At 41.0% G+C, this 14136-nt stretch overlaps 1 protein-coding gene across 2 annotated transcripts in view; it reads left to right on the top strand.

The window, feature by feature from the left end:
* The window catches only part of LOC132101425 (galactose-specific lectin nattectin-like), a 116013-nt gene that overhangs the window by 38109 nt on the left and 63768 nt on the right, over positions 1-14136 (top strand). The window lies entirely within an intron of this gene.

Here is a 14136-nt window from a genome sequence, read left to right as displayed (position 1 = left end):
CAAACCCTCAGTGCCAAAGAAATGTATCAGGGTGTGGCTGGTCCATTGCCGTCTGGAACTAAGAAAGAAACTATTATCAAGTTGATAGGAAAGAAGGCGCTGGCCCAGTGTAATCTCAATGGCCTCGCGGTCACCGCATTGCTTGATACCGGGGCTCAAGTAAGCATGATTGATCGAACATGGAAGGACAAATACTTACCCACTGTAGAAGTAAGGCCTCTTGTGGAGCTCATGGGAATGACAGAGAAGTTAGAAGTGTATGCCGTCAATGGAGATCTAATACCCTTTGACGGGTGGGCTGTAATAACTGTCAACTTACAAGGGAACGATAACCCTGACCTCTCAATTAATGTTCCTTTTCTGGTGAGCCACATCCCAATTGAGAGGCCGCTGCTCGGCTTTAATGTGGTGGAAGAACTAATTCAGGGCCAACCAGAGCGTCTAGTTCCTACTTTAGTTTCATTGCTCTCCAGTGCAATAGCAGTATCAAGTGAGCAAGCCCAGACCCTGGTTAGTTTTGTACAGACGCCCGAGCACAGCGGACAGTGGGGGCGGTTGAGAATAAATCGAGATGGCGTTTTGATACCAGCAGGTCAGGTAGCTTGGGTAAAGTGCAGAGTGCCACCCAAAATGGATCAGTCCGGCACAGCAGCCTTGTTTGAGCCAGATGAGGACAATGTGCAGTTGGAGCAGTTGGACATAGGTGAAGGTCTTTTGGAAGTCAAGAGCTCAGGAAGCCCATACTTTGCAGTCCCTATCGGCAACCACTCTACATGCGACATTACCTTACCTCGCAACACAATCCTAGGGTACGTCCATCCTGTTGAAACGGTATTGGAAGCGGACAGATCCAGTGGGACAAAGGCAAGTGGGACGATTCATGAGGCATCGGTGGCAGCGGTGGATGAAAGCTCGACATTGTGGCACCCACCTGTTGATCTTAGCCATCTGAGTGAGGATCAGCAAGCAGTGGTTAGGAAAATGCTGAACGAGGAGTCTTCATCCTTTGCCAGGGATGGAAATGATGTTGGCTGCATCCCGAGTCTCCAAATGTCCATCAACCTCAAAGATGACATACCAGTACAACGTGCCTACTCCTCAATACCCAAGCCTTTGTTCAAAGAAGTCAAGGACTATATCCAAGATCTCCTGGCAAAAGGGTGGATTGTAAAATCTAAGTCCCCTTACTCCGCCCCTGTAGTCTGTGTTCGAAAAAAGGATGGCTCACTACGCTTGTGTGTAGACTATCGCCTCCTCAATAAGAAGACTGTACCGGACAGGCACCCTTTGCCGAGGATTCAAGACCTGATTGACACCCTGGGAGGGTATTCTTGGTTTAGCATCCTTGACCAAGGAAAAGCGTACCACCAGGGCTTCATAGCCGAGGGTTCTAGACACATGACCGCCTTCATCACTCCATGGGGCCTATATGAGTGGTTGAGAATCCCATTCGGGCTGTCCAATGCACCTGCGGCATTCCAGCGCAGTATGGAGGGGATGCTGGACGATCTCAGAGATGAGTGCTGTGCCCCATACCTTGATGACGTGTTGTGTTATGCCCGGTCATTTGAGGAACATGTAGGAGTAATCCGAAAAGTTCTTCAGACTCTTAGGCGCCACGGAGTAAAACTTAGGCCTGAGAAGTGTGAACTCTTCCGCCATGAAGTCCGGTACGTGGGTCGCCTAGTGTCAGCCGAAGGAGTGAGGATAGATCCTCGTGATCTTGAAGCAGTGACTTCACTCAAGAGTAACAAACCTCAAACCGTAGGAGAGGTGAGTAGACTCCTTGGATTCCTCGGATACTATCGCCCATTCCTACAAGACTTTTCACGTGTGGCCAAACCAATCTACGAATTGCTCCAGACTCAGCCGGGGGCAACAATGCATCAGTACAGTCAAAGGAAGAGAAAGTGTCCCCAGATGCCCTCTCGAACACCAGTAGAATGGACCTGTCAGCACCAGAAAACACTCGACCTGCTCATTGACATGCTGGTAAATCCCCCGGTCTTGGCTTACCCAGACTTCGACCTCCCATTCGTGCTACACACTGATGCATCAGAAAGGGGACTCGGGGCTATCCTTTATCAGCACCAGAATGGAGGGCTGCGGGTCATTGCCTATGGTTCTAGGACCCTTTCCCCAGCTGAAAAGAACTACAGACTGCATAGTGGGAAGCTGGAGTTTCTTGCATTAAAGTGGGCGGTATGCGAGAAGTTCAGAGACTATTTGTTTTACGCCCCTCACTTTATCATCTACACAGACAATAATCCCTTAACCTATGTTATGAGCACTGCAAAACTAAATGCAGTAGGCCATCGTTGGGTGGGAGAACTGTCAGATTTTCGCTTTGAAATCAAACATCGACCTGGCAAAGCGAACATTGATGCTGACACGCTATCACGCCTTCCCCTTGACATGGAGAAATATGTCACGGAGTGCACGGAGGACCTGTCGGCAGAGGTGATACGAGCGGTCTGGGATGGAACTCATGCTGCCAGGAAGAAGGATGTGGCTTGGATTGCAGCACTCAGTATGTCTCACGAAGACCTGGACCAATTATCCCCTGCCCCCTCATTGCCACCTATAAGCAAGGTCGAACTCGCCAAAGCTCAAAAGGATGATCCAGTGGTCTCTAGGATAATGGAGATGAAAGAGTCAGGTGAGGTGCCGGATGAAGACAGGAGGAGAAGTGTGACTGGTCCAGCCAGGAAACTCTTACGAGAATGGAGCAAGCTGTCTTTGGAAGATGGATGCCTGTATAGGCACGTGGCTGGAAGGAAACAGCTCGTCCTGCCGACTAAGTATAGACAACTTGCCCTGGAGTACCTGCATGATAGGATGGGACACCTAGGCCAAGAAAGAGTAATCCACTTGATGAGAGAGAGGTTCTACTGGCCACATATGAAGAGAGAAGTGGAGGAGTATATCACCAAAAGGTGTCCATGCATCAAAGCAAAAAAACCAGTCACTCATGTCCGAGCACCCATGGGATGTATAACTTCCAGCTCGCCATTGGAACTTGTCTGCATCGACTATCTGCACCTGGAACAGAGTAGGGGAGGATATGAGTATATACTAGTGGTTGTAGATCATTTCACACGATTCGCTCAAGCTTACCCTACAAGAAACAAGTCCGGACGGACAGCGGCTGAACGGTTGTTTAATGACTACATCCCTCGGTTTGGCTATCCAGGGAAACTACATCATGACCAGGGCAGAGAGTTCGAAAATGAGCTGTTCAGAAATCTCCGACAACTGGCTGGAGTGCGTCATTCAAGAACATCTCCATATCATCCTCAAGGGAACCCAGCTGAGAGATTTAACCGGACGCTCCTGCAAATGCTTCGAACAATGGCTGAGGAAGAAAAATCAAAGTGGAAAGATCACCTACCCCAGATTGTACATGCCTACAATTGCACTCGCCATGAGTTAACTGGGTATTCCCCATTCTACCTGCTGTATGGACGACATCCTCGACTTCCTATTGACTTGATCTTCGGGCTGGTTGAAGAAGACGAGGGGCAAACACCCAGAGGTTTTGCCGAACAGTGGGCTAGAAAAATGGGTGAAGCATACCAAATAGCAAGCGAGAACAGCAAGCAGGCAAGTGCACGAGGCAAAGCTCAGTATGACCTCAAAGTCAAAGGTGTAGTGCTAAGACCTGGAGACAGGGTGTTAGTCAGGAACCTCAGTGAGCGTGGAGGCCCGGGAAAACTCAGACCATACTGGGAGAAAACTATCTATGTGGTCAAAGAGCAAGTGGCTGATAACCCAGTGTATAAGGTGAGCCCTGAGAATGGAGGTAAGAAGGGAGAACGCACCTTGCATCGAAACCTGCTGTTGTTGGTAAATGATTTACCTGTGGAAACTCCTTCAGATCTTGGGAAACCTGTGAAGCAGAAGCAAAATGGACAAAAGGACAGAGAGAGACAGAGCAAGGAGCTTACTTACCACGGGGGAGAACAGACGGATTCAGACGAGGACGACACTGGAGAGTATTGGTTGAGGATTCCTTCAAGTTGGGCCGAGCCTAGAAGGGAAAATACTTACCGTCCAAGTACAGAACCAAGTCAGGAGAATCCACTGGTGGAAGTGGTGACACCAGCGTCTGCAAGTGGAGAGCAAGATCAAATACAAGTGCCACTACATGAAGGATATACTCAAAACAGTCGTTCATTGGATGAACCTGCTCACTGCTCCATACCCTCACAAAGGAGTGAAGAAGATGGTGAAATCGAGAGTCTTTGGATAAATGATACAAGGGACTATCTAGCAGAAGAAGATCCGATGATACTGAGACGATCTGCCAGAGAGAGAAAACCAAAGAGCATGTTCACATATGAGACACTTGGTCAACCCTCGATACAAACTCAGCCTGCACTCCACAGTATAGCAGCATATACACTACCATACTTACCTGGGTGGGCAACACATTATCCCCTACCACACCCCTTTCAGACTACACCTTACACTGAAATGAACACATTTACACCTTTCCCATATACAGTGCCAGTATATTGAGCAAAATAAGTGGTATTTTGAAAAAAAATATTGCATTGAATTGTTTGAGTTTTTGTAACTGGAGCCTTTTTCATTTTGTCGGGGAGGATGTGACATCCTAAAATGTCAATTTTGTGGTTCTGATTGAAATCATTTTCTTTCCTTTAATTTGCTCATTTTAATAGAGCATTGTGTTGGGTCTGTGAGATCGGGACTTTTATTTTAAAAAGTGAAACGAGGACTGGGACTTTTATTCTAAAAAGTGAACTGATACAGGAGCTGTATTGCGCAGGCGCACTCACAGTTGCTGGAGATTATGTGCGACGCATACACGTTTGCTCCTGTCTCTTCAATTTTTCCTGTTTTCACAGGTATGCCTTTCTCAACAATGAAACAATATGCATACAAGTCATGTGAGATCTATGTGTATGTTTATGTTGTCAATATTTTGTGTATAAATGTTCTGGTTGGTGAAAATAGTGAATGTGTGTAGATTGTCCGCCATTTTGTGGACGCTGTAACAATATGTGCTCGTGTAATGCATTTAATTTGATTCATGCAGGCTCCAGTTACCAAGTATAGCGTTCATTTATTAGTTAACTTGTATTCAACTTGTGTTTTGGTTTATTAGAGTTCATATCAATGTATTTCTCCAGCCAAATGTGTCAAACAGCCATTTCAGTGCAAATGCATGTAATACTGTTCTATTTCCTGCAATTCAGAGGTAAAAACTAATGTTAATGTAACGTGATGGCAGTGCTGATTTTAAAATCAGTAATTATAATGTTTATGTATGGGTTACATATATTTCTCAGGTTTCTAGACCTTACATGTTTAGTCATGTGTTGATTTTGTATACATAAAATACCCTTTGGCTCATTCTGAGTAGATTTAAAGGAGCCATGTGAAAAGCTATAATGTATAATTTTATGTGGAGGAAAAAAAAGGAAAATGTGAATGTGAAAGGTGCATTGTTGTGATAATAGAGAAAATGAAAGAATGACACTTATGCACTAATTAGAAAAAAAACACTTTATTTGAAAACAATGTGAAAAAAAACATTGAATAAACAGTTGCTGGAGATTATGTGCGACGCATACACGTTTGCTCCTGTCTCTTCAATTTTTCCTGTTTTCACAGGACTTTCTAATCTGTAAACAAGGCTTTCTTCACGGGGCCTGTAACAGATGCGCCAAATGTTCTCTATAGGTGAAAGATCTGGAATGCAGGCAGGCCAGGTTAGCACCCGGACTCTTCTACGACGAAGCCATGCTGTTGTTATAGCTGCAGTATGTGGTTTTGCATTGTCCTGCTGAAATAAACAAGGCCTTCCCTGAAATAGACGTTGTTTGGAGGGAAGCATATGTTGCTCTAAAACCTTTATATACCTTTCAGCATTCACAGAGCCTTCCAAAACATGCAAGCTGCCCATACCGTATGCACTTATGCACCCCCATACCATCAGAGATGCTGGCTTTTGAACTGAACGCTGATAACATGCTGGAAGGTCTCCCTCCTCTTTAGCCCGGAGGACACGGCGTCCATGATTTCCAACAAGAATGTCAAATTTGGACTCGTCTGACCATAAAACACTATTCCACTTTGAAATAGTCCATTTTAAATGAGCCTTGGCCCACAGGACACGACGGCGCTTCTGGACCATGTTCACATATGGCTTCCTTTTTGCATGATAGAGCTTTAGTTGGCATCTGCTGATGGCACGGCGGATTGTGTTTACCGACAGTGGTTTCTGAAAGTATTCCTGGGCCCATTTAGTAATGTCATTGACACAATCATGCCGATGAGTGATGCAGTGTCGTCTGAGAGCCCGAAGACCACGGGCATCCAATAAAGGTCTCCGGCCTTGTCCCTTACGCACAGAGATTTCTCCAGTTTCTCTGAATCTTTTGATGATGTTATGCACTGTAGATGATGAGATTTGCAAAGCCTTTGTAATTTGACGTTGAGGAACATTGTTTTTAAAGTTTTCCACAATTTTTTTACGCAGTCTTTCACAGATTGGAGAGCCTCTGCCCATCTTTACTTCTGAGAGACTCTGCTTCTCTAAGACAAAGCTTTTATAGCTAATCATGTTACAGACCTGATATCAATTAACTTAATTAATCACTAGATGTTCTCCCAGCTGAATCTTTTCAAAACTGCTTGCTTTTTTAGCTATTTGTTGCCTCCATGCCAACTTTTTTGAGACCTGTAGCAGGCATTAAATTTTAAATGAGCTAATTAAGTGGATAAAAGTGTAAAATTTCTCAGGCCCCGTTTACACGATGGGAAAACGCAGATATTTCCCTGCGTTTTGGCCTGTCATTTACACGAAAACGCCGTTTTTATCCCTGAAAACGATTATTTCTAAAAACTCCGGCCAAAGTGGAGATTTCTAAAAACGCCGGTTATGTGTTGCCATGTCAACTGGGAGAAACGGGGTTTTAGGTTCTCAAACGTCACATTATGCGCCAGAAAATGCTTAACGTCATGTGAGCGCCCTATGTTTAGAGTTTGTTTGGGTAACGTTACTGTTTGATCATGGATGTTGTTAAGGTGGTACTCATTTTTACGGTTGTGCAAACGCTTTTGGTCTGTTTGCATTTGCAAACACAACTGCTGTATTATATCGAGGAGCAGAGGCCATGTCTGTGTTGTTTTGAAAGGAACAGGAAGTTGCTCGATTTTGAGGATTCTGATTGGCTTGCATGGCTTTATCCTTCTCCCTACACTGCCGCCCATAGGCTTGGCATAGTTATGATGGCGCTCGACGGCGTATTTATGCGGGTTGATGTAAACGACAACTTTTTTGAAAAAGTTAGCTAATCAATAACTAATGAATTCTGTCATACCTATTGAAGAACTACTATTAATTATCTACTAGTTAAGGTTCAAGAAAAATAACTGTGAGTGTGAAGTAACTACTAATGAACAGTTATACGCAAATAATCACTAATCAGGCTGTGGCCCACAAATCAAGTACTTGAGTAAAAGTACAGATACCCCAATAAAATATTAATCCAGTAAAATTATAAGTAGGCCTGTTCATTTTCAAAGTTACTTGAGTAAAAGGACAAGTAAAAAGTACTACTATAGTAGCAACTTTGTTAAAATCCACTTATTAGCCTATAATGGAAATGAAATATGCCTTTAGTTTGCTTCTAAATTTTTTAAGTTTTGATTATAAAATGTTTGTTAAATTAGTTTAAATGTGGGCAGTATGCATGTTAAAATTGAATAAAATATGAATTATCTGATTATTCTTTATTAATTACTAAAGGGTTCACTATAATTTCACTTTAACACAAAAATGTAATACCTGCAAAATAGCTAAAATTTCTTGAAGTTGTTTTGTGTTGTTTTGTTCACAATCTTTATTAGTGTTTGATGGCCCCCATCATTCACTTTTAGTTTTTATATTATTTTTCGATGATGAAGTCATAATAATAATTAGTCATAGACCTAATCTTAAAATCTGTTTTTTAAATGCACAACAACTGAGTTTAAGGTTACAGATGTTTTTGTTAAATAGGTTCTGATAATTAGCTCTATTTGGATATCTAACCTGTTACCAATTTCACCCTCAGCCAATAGCCTACTAAACTCTGCGTAAAACCAATAATAGACAAACAAGAGAATATAAACAAAAATATGAATAAATTATATTCATAATGTCCCCCCACCCCCCACAACCTACATAAATGTTATTAACCCCTATAATAATTGGTGTTCACATTATTTTATGCAACCAACTGTGTACTATTGTTACATGACTGTTCTCTTCTTTCTCTGCAGTTCTACAAAGGATGGACCAAGCAATGAAGAATGGTTAGTGGAAATCTATCGTACAAAATGTGTACCGTATTTTCCGCACTATAAGGCGCACTTAAAAGCCGTTAATTTTCTCAAAAAAGACAGGCCTTATAATCTGGAGCGCTTTATATATGGATCAAGGCGCTCAATCTGACTGTTTTGTTGACATTCCCTTTAGCACAGCTCCATCTAGTGGATGCATAACGCAAACCCAGTCAAACGATTGACTGCAGTATCTTCTATCTATTCTATGCGCTTTATAATCCGGTGCGCCCTATATATGAAAACAGTTCTAAAATAGGCCATTCATTAAAGGTGCGCCTTATAGTGCGGAAAATACGGTATATAAATGCATCAAGTGAGAAATAAACATGAATATAGAATAGGTGTATAAAATCTTACTTGCCTGCTCTCATTCTCTCTCTCTGTAAAAGCCATATTGCATAATTCATTATTTAAATTGAGTATTACAATTATTTGTGTTATGTTGCATGTTCTGGTTATATTATGTTGTATACTATATATATATTATAAGTTGTAAACCAAGTGGATTTATGTGAGAAGACTGTAAGAAGTGTTAAACGATTGATGTTGAAAATAAACTAAGAAATAAAAGGACATCATGGTCTCCTGTGTCGTGAGTAAACCAGTTCAACAAGACAGATGTGCGTCAAAACTTGTGGATTAATTATAAGAAAATGTACATGTCCCATTAACACTCTCAGTCTCTCAATCTAGTCATGTCATAGAGATGCCCAACAGTGATCATGACTATTGTGTGGAGCCCATGACTACAGATGAGAAGCTTGTGGCTGCACAAGAGGAAATTTCTCGTCTGTCTGCTGAAAATGAAGCACTCAGAAGTAATCAGTTTGGCATTCAGAACTTTATTGATAATCCAAAACTCATCCAGTTTTACACTGGATATGACACTTTAAGAGCCGTTTTCTTGGCTCTACAGTCCACAGCACAGAGCATGGCCTCATGGGCTCAAGTGCAAAGAATCAATGAAACAAACCAACACACACTGAGGGATGTATTCCAGGCACAGCATCTCTCCCTGTTTAATCAGTTTTTCTTGTTTCTTTGCCGGATTAGACTGGGCCTTCTTGAACAAGACCTTGCTCTGCGTTTCAGTGTTTCACAAAGTACAGTCAGTAGAATTTGTGTAACCTGGGCAAATTATCTGTACTTCATGCTGGGAAGTCTACCTATATGGCCAAGTAGATTTGCAGTTGATGAACTTATGCCAGAGTATTTTAAAGCTATCTACCCCAAAACCAGAGTCATCCTGGATTGTACTGAAATTCGAGTCCAATCTGCCAGCTCTAAGGTACTGAACTCTGAGACTTACTCACACTACAAAGGCACAACTACACTTACATCTCTGGTTGGAATTTCCCCGGATGGGAGCATGACTTTTGTGAGCAGTCTTTACACAGGAAGCATCTCTGATAAAGAGATCACCAAGTCATCTGGCATTTTGAATCTTCTTGAAGAGGGTGATGCTGTGATGGTAGACAAAGGCTTTTTAATCAAAGACATATAAAAAATGAGTGAACATATAAATGTTCCAAAAAAAGTGCACATGGATTCACAAAAGTGAAATTTGTACATTTATTATATAGTTTATATACTGGATTACATGTATATTTAAGAAAAATGTTAAACAAATTTACATATTTTTTACATAAAATGATAACACTTTTATAATACTGAATTTTTACATATTGTAATTCTTACCACATTTTTGTTACAAAAACATTTGTTACAAAATGAACCTTTTAATTAGTTTCTCTTTGTAATAACATTTGTTCTATTAATATTTTCAGACATGTCTGAAGTTTGAGAGAATTAAAAAAACATTCTGCATTTCATAGGAATACAGTTTCATTTGTCATATTTACAGTTTATAAAGATGGTAAATTAAAATCAATAGGGTTTTACTTTTTTTACAGGGGAAAAAACTATTTAACAGAGAATGCAATGTATTTACATTAAGGTAATATTCAAATTGGAAATTTGGTCATAAATTGCTTAACATGAATTTGTTCCAAACCTGTATTGATTTCTTTCTCCTAGTGAACATTGAAAATACTTTGAGGAATGCGAGTAACCAAACAGTTAATCGTTGACTTTTATTCTTCCATACCATGGAAAATCAGTGCCTATTGCCAACTGTTTTGTTACACACATTCCTCTAAGTATCTAATGTGTTCAGCATACAAAAAATAATTTATGTAGGCAGTTCATTGTGGCACTATCCCTTTAACAATTAAATACACTTTCATATACCATTTATATTTAACATTAAGATTTAGCATTTAGATTTAACATTTAATATTTAGGTGCAACATTTAAAGGTCACGTTTTCGTGTTTTTTTTTTAAGCTTTGATTGTGTATATATTGTGCAATATAACATGTGTTCATGTTTCGCATGTAAAAAAAACACAGTATTTTTCACACAATTCACTTATCTGTAAACCGCTGTTTTCACTATCATAAAAACGGGCTGATGACTCTCATGTTCTATAAAGTCCCTCCTTCAGAAATACGTAACGAGTTCTGATTGTGCCAGCGGTTCCTGTGTTGTGATTCAACAGCAGCTTAAGGGCACGTTGCCCTCCTGGAAACGAGTTGGGCTAGTTTTGGACTAGTTTTGAGAAGCAAGTGGGCAGGAGATTGAAACTGTTGAACGCACCAAATAATAAAATACGCTTACCGGTTGTGGTCCATAAACAACGCCTTCTCCAGACAAAGAGGGAACTGCTCCATCTTTCAAGAATAATCTTTGTGCGAATCCTGCATTAAACTGATTGAGATTGAGGAAGCTGTCCTCAGCAAAATGTGCTGCACATAGTTTTACATGCTGATTATAATTTTCGGGAACCGAGTTAAAAAAAAAAATTGTAACCATTGATCTCTAAGTACAGTGTCCCTCGTAGGCCAAACAAAGGTGATTGGACTCCGAGATGAAAATAACAGCGTTTCAACAACATGGCGACAAACGCACTCTTCAAACGCAACTCTTCCTCCTTCTCTGTGCGAGCGCAAACAAGACCACGCCCCCTTTTTTGTGTATTCCTGTGGGCGGAGGTTAGTCAAAAAACTGTTTTAGTGATGTCATTACTGCAGGAAGTAGAGGGATGTAGTCCAAACTGGTCGTTCGATGTAGGCGAATTCTGTTAAATAAAATATCTCGCTTGGCACGGAACTTTTGAATTTTACAAATATTATTTATACTCTAACAGCAACATTACACACTAACTAAAGTTTGAAACATGGGATCACGAAGAACGGGACCTTTAATATTTATATTTAACTATTTAAAATATCTCTAAGTTGACAGTTTTTTTAAACATTGTTTGAAGCTAAATGTGACAAAATGTTGCTGTTATTTTCAGCATGAGCTGTTTTACAAATGGCGCCCCATACATACAACAGGGTAAACAATAAACAATAACTTTACATTTTGAATATTTCCTTACCATAATGTCTTTCACTCGCTTCTCGCTATTTTCACACTGACAAAATGGCGACTGCTCACTCTGGAGACATACGATCTTAACATGACGTGTGTGCTCTCCTTTACGTCCGCGTTCCCAACCCAGCGCCGCTGGTTTAAAATCGAGACCAAACCTGTGTGCCAAAGGGTTAGTTCACCCAATAGTCAAAAAAAAGTCCCTCCATTGAAACTGTGTGCACGGTATACTGTTATACTTAAGCTGTTAACTTTTTTTAATGTGGCTGACACTCTGAGTTCAAACAAACCAATATCCCGGAGTAATTAATGTACTCAAACAGTACACTGACTGAACTGCTGTGAAGAACAGTGCTTTAAGGGGTGCCGCATACATATATATATATATATATATATATATGAAGAGTTCAGATGCAAAAACCTCTAAATGCCATCTGAGATTTTCATCTAAAATTAGGATTTTTATCAACCTCCTATGCTTAGGTTGAGTCATTTTACTTTAATGGCAATGTGCTGGTCCTTTTCCAGGCTATTAAATGTGAAATAACTGAACATAAGAGAGAGAGAGTTTTTTGATGACTCCACTCATCCCCTGAGGTAACAACAACTATATTGAAGGGGTTTATGTACAGCAGTCAACAGACGACCTTATAAAAAAATAATAAATCATTTTATTAGTTTGTGGATTTGCTTGAGCTAGAAAGGGCTACTGAACATAAATAAAATGTGCAAAAGGATTTTGAAAAAATACACTTAGAATAGGGTGACCAGATGAGATTGGCTTAAATTCGGGAGTTTAAACGTATTTTTCCGTACACGGTGCCGCGAACTGTCAATCACTCCTCTACGCGTGCATCACTGTCCTCCTCGCAGCTGCAGCAACTTGCGCTCTCTTTATCAAGATTTAAAACAAAAAGGGGACAAAAAGGTTGTATTGTCTTTGTGCATAAAGATTAATTAGATAAATGAATATCTAAATTCGTGATAGCCGCCTACGGTATTTTTTTAGAACTTGGAAAAAAGATGCTGCAGCCATTTAGCAGCCGGTGGGGGCTGGTTGCAGGACGACTCAACCTCCGCAGACAGTTTTTAATGTTTATCAGACAATAACTACTCAAGATTTTGCTTTAGTATAATTTTCGGTACAATTAGGACCAGATTCGGGATTCGGGACAACAGTTTAGATTTCGGGACTGTCCCGAATTTTTTGGGACGTCTGGGCACCCTAACTGAAAAAGCTACTGCATTACTTCATGCTTGCGTCTGACCTGCAGCGGTATCTTTCAGGCTTGGTGGGGTCCCAGCTAGCGAGTCATCTGAGTCTGATCGTGATGTTTTAGTACTCAGAGTCCGCAGCCAGGAGAGCATATTAAAAGATGTTCAGTGTAATGTAATTATTACCCAGCCGAGTGCGGCTGTGCGCATTATACACAACCTCTCCGACCATGTTGAGTTGTTACTGATAACGGCCAAAGCGACGCATGCGCTTTTCACTTGTTAAACTCAAGGATGTATGGGTAATTGAGTCTCTGCTCTCGGTGGGACGAATTAGGTATGGCGAGTGGAATGTGACAGGATTACCTGCCGAAGTCGACAGTCGTGTACTTTTACGTGTGAGAAGGGTACACCGCCTCAACTGATATCTGCCAAAAGAAAATAAAAAATTATTTGTTAAGTACATCTGCTGAAAAAACCAGCTTAAACCAGCCTAAGCTGGTTGGCTGGTTTTAGCTGGAAATAGCTGGTTTTAGCTGGTCTCCCAGCTTGGCCAGGCTGGTTAAGCTGGTTTTAGCTGGTTGGTCAGCTGGTCTCCCAGCCTGGCCAGGCTGGTTTTAGCTGGTCTCCCAGCTTGGCCAGGCTGGTTAAGCTGGTTTTAGCTGGTCTCCCAGCCTGGCCAGGCTGGTTAAGCTGGTCAAGCTGGTCTCCCAGCTTGGCCAGGCTGATCAGGCTGGTTTTAGCTGGTCTCTAATTTTTACCATATTTTTTATCGCCCTACAACTAAACCTACCCCTTACAGGAAATATTCTGGTATTTCAGATTTTCAATACACTCCATTCTGTGTGATTTATAAACTTGTTTCCTCATGGGGACCTAAAAAAATGTCACTACAAGGTCAAAATGTACTGGTATTAGGCTTACTATATTATACTTACTATATTTACATTTGGTCCCCATAATGTGATAAATTAGTAAAAATTATAGATGATTTAATAATTATTTAATTAAATTATTTAAGTTATGTTCTAATTTTAAATGTTTATTCATGTAAATTCTGCGTAACTGTGACGTGTTTAAATGCGTGCTGAACATTCGAGTTTCATTCAAACACTGGAGCGGAGGG

Source organism: Carassius carassius, chromosome 23 (assembly GCF_963082965.1).
Source record: "Carassius carassius chromosome 23, fCarCar2.1, whole genome shotgun sequence".
Classification (NCBI taxonomy): Eukaryota; Metazoa; Chordata; class Actinopteri; order Cypriniformes; family Cyprinidae; genus Carassius; species Carassius carassius.
This window is presented reverse-complemented; position numbering and strand designations above follow the sequence as displayed.